The sequence below is a fragment of the Loxodonta africana genome, chromosome 7 (genome assembly GCF_030014295.1).
Source record: "Loxodonta africana isolate mLoxAfr1 chromosome 7, mLoxAfr1.hap2, whole genome shotgun sequence".
Classification (NCBI taxonomy): Eukaryota; Metazoa; Chordata; class Mammalia; order Proboscidea; family Elephantidae; genus Loxodonta; species Loxodonta africana.
In genome coordinates, this window is record NC_087348.1 from 102,655,456 (window position 1) to 102,659,031 (window position 3,576).

At 31.7% G+C, this 3,576-nt stretch overlaps 1 pseudogene; it reads left to right on the forward strand.

The window, feature by feature from the left end:
* The first annotated feature begins 2,041 nt into the window (after positions 1 to 2,041).
* On the forward strand, positions 2,042 to 2,518 carry LOC100672076 (low molecular weight phosphotyrosine protein phosphatase-like; annotated as a pseudogene).
* The last annotated feature ends 1,058 nt before the right edge of the window (positions 2,519 to 3,576 follow it).

Genomic DNA, 3,576 nt, shown 5'->3' on the forward strand with positions numbered 1-3,576 from the left:
CTAATCTTTGCCAATTTGATAACCCCAAATCAATACCCACTGATATTTTTATTTACATTGTTTTAAATATTGACTTAGAATATTTTAAGAACTCACTGGAATTTAAGTTTTGTGAATTGTCTAAGGTGTTGGTGATTTTCATATTGATTTTTAAGAGCTCTTTTAGTTTAAATAATTTTGTCACATTTGTGGTTTTTAAGTTTTTTATATTTTAAACATTGTATTTTAAAAGTTCTTTTGTGGTCAAATCGATTTACTTTCTTCTTTGTGAATTCTTCTATTGTATATTTATAATTAGTAAGCCCTTCCCCAAAACAAGATCAGTTAAATGTGGACTTTTTAAGGTTTTATTTTTACATTAGCCTCTCATTTCAATTTTACATTAGCCTGTCAAACATCTGTAATTAATTTCCTGTTTGATCATAGAAATCTTTGATAATGTTTATTGAGTGAAGACTGTTTTCCAAATACTGTATTAAGTTCTCTATCTGAATTATCTCTTATCTAATCCTCATAACAACTTTATGAGATAGTAACTATTACTGTCCCTATTTTACATGTAGGAAACTAAAGTTTAGAGAGCTTGAGTTATTTTTCAAGGTTATATGACTAATCAATCATGTAGCTGGGGTTTGAACTTCAGCAGTCCCCCAGAGCCCGTTCTCTTAACTACTTTGTTCATTTTAACATGGGATCTGGTTTTTGATTTCTTAGCTAATACTGTAGTTAATCTTCTGAACACTAAATTTTGAATAATCTACTCCCCCTTTGATTTGCATTGCTTCCTTCATCATATATGACGTTATTGTATATACTAAGCTCTTTTTCACAGTTATTCATTCTATTGTATTGACCTAACATACCAATTCTTGTTGTACCACACCTTTTACTTGTTGCATAGCTGCAGTGTTTATTAATAGGTAATAGGGCAAATAGTTTACTCGTTTTTCTACCTTTTGACAAATAACATGGTTCTTTTCATCAATTTGTTTCTCTAAGCAAATATAATCCTTTAGTTAGGTTTGAACTATTTAGTATCTGACCTTTAACGAGTTGGATTAAATATTGTGAAATTTATATATTTTTTCAATTTCACATTTTCTAACCAAGAATATGAGCTATTGTGCCATTTATTCAAATAACTTGGACATCACTCAATGAAATTCTGTAGTTTTTCTTCCATCTCCTGTATAGATAATACTAGAATTATTCCCAGGTATGCTGTACTTTTTGCTGTTGTTAAGAACAGAATATTTAAAATTATATTGTCTCTTTGCTGAGGTAATTAAGGAAGTTTTTTGTTGTTGTTGTTGTATATTTGTCTTATAACTGGCTCATCTTTTGAGTTTTTGGACAAAAGCCCAGCAATTTAATCTTCTGACATACCTCTTAGTTTGTTTCATATTTCACTAGCCAGAAATTTCAAAATACAGTTAAAGCATAATAGAACAATTATCCTTCTTTTTTCTCAACCTTAATGGTGATTCTTTTAGTCTTTCAACACTGGGTATAATATTGTTGGTTTGGGATAGTTCTTTCATACAGTGTTAAATGTATAGGTTTCTATTTTTATTTTTCTCAGAGCTTTTGTCAGGACTAAATGCTGACTTTTATCAAATGCCTTTAACATGTTTTAGAAAACTACCTTTCTATTTATTTGATCTTTAGATTTCATGTGTTATGATAATAGATTTCTAATCAAACCATCTTTGCCTTCCAGGGATTAAACACTACTTATTCCTAATAGATGATTTTCCTGTTAAGTGTTATATTTCATTGAAAGCATTTTATTTAGGATGTACGTATGTTTACTTAGGATGTATGTATGCTTATTATAAATAGATGAAAGTAAGTCATATTATTCTTTTTTGTGCTTTGTCAGGTTTTGACATCCAGGTAACATTAACCTCAAAAAGTGAAAAAAATCATAGTTGGAGGATGCATTAGAGAAAGCATAGCAAGAATGAAGACTTAAAATTCCTACTACAAGGCTTCTGGCCAGTGTCTCTGACTGGGTTTGTACCTCTCCAGGAATGAGAAGATGGCAGAACAGGTGCACATTTTTGTGCTGTTTGTGTATCTGGGTAACATTTGATGATGACCCACTGCAGAAGCACTTTTCAGGAAACTTGTAACTGATCAAAACCTTTTAGATAAGTGGAGGATAGACAGTGCAGCAACATCCACATGTGAAAGATGAAACCTGCCTGATTACCAAGGGCAAAACTGCATGAAGAAGCATGGCATTCCTATGAATCACAGTACCTGGCAGGTTACCCAAAAAGACTTTGCCACATTTGATTACATACTATGTATGGATGAAAGCAATCTGAGAGATCTGAACAGAAAAGGTAATCAAGTTAAAAACTACAAAGCTAAAAATGAACTACTCGGAAGCTATGATCCACAAAAACAACTTATTATTGAAGATGCTTATTATGAGAATGACTCCAACTTTGAGACAGTGTAGCAGCAGTGTGTTAGGTGCTGCAAAGCGTTTTTGGAGAAGGCACACTAAAGCTGCATCCATTGGTTGCTAAAGACCAACCATGATGAAGACGTTCACAGGGATGCTGCACATTTTTCAATCAATGGATGTGTTAAAGTATAATAACGTTCCATTGCTATTTCTTCAGTTGACTTACTGTTTCTTACCTTAAAAATAATTGTAGATGGAAATCAGTTGTCATTGGCAGAAGAATAAATAAAAATTTTTGATTCAGACACTTTACAGGGTACGCTAAATATTCTTAAATTAGGTGAGCCTCCCACTTTGCCCTCATTACAAACAAAATAGTAGAACAACAAAAGAGAAAATTTTGGTGTGTTTTATAGCACAGTCATTTTTCAGTGTTCGTTGGGTACTAATCTAAGAGCTGACATCGCTTTGATATGCTTAATTATTATGTTAATGAATAATTAAATAAAACATCATTTTAAGGCCCACATCAACATCTGAGCCCACTGAGACTTTTAAATAGCCTACTCTACTTCTCCAGGAAGTTGACATGGAAAGTCAATGAAGGACAAGTGTCCTCTACTTACCTAACTAAATCTCATCTATTTTACCCTAGAGCCTTTTATTGAATAATAACCACAGCCATAGGAGCTCACAGTCTAGATTAGATGTATTTTAATTTACACATACTCACAGTACATACTTGTATGTTAAAAAATAATAGGAAAAGATTTATGAAATGAACCTTTAGGATCTTTGGTATGTCTTAATTTTTGCCTAGTTTATTTCGTAAGGAAGGCAGCTTATTTGCTCCTATTTGAACTACTTTGCCTCTGAAAATTTAATCGTATCAAAAGGACACTGTATGCTGTTTAATCTTATCATCAGTTTGATGAAAATGTCTTTTTTATAAGCACATAAAAACCAAATATATATTGGCTTAGGTGGGAAAAATAATTTAAAGAGTTGGAAGAACGGGGTCCAATTAAAGTCCTTAAACACTGATATGTTAATTATTCTTTCATCAGTGTTTAGTAAATTATAGGAAAATACAGGTAATTTCTGTGTACTTTTTTTTTTGAGGTAACTAATCTAAATTCATTTGAATATACATGAGA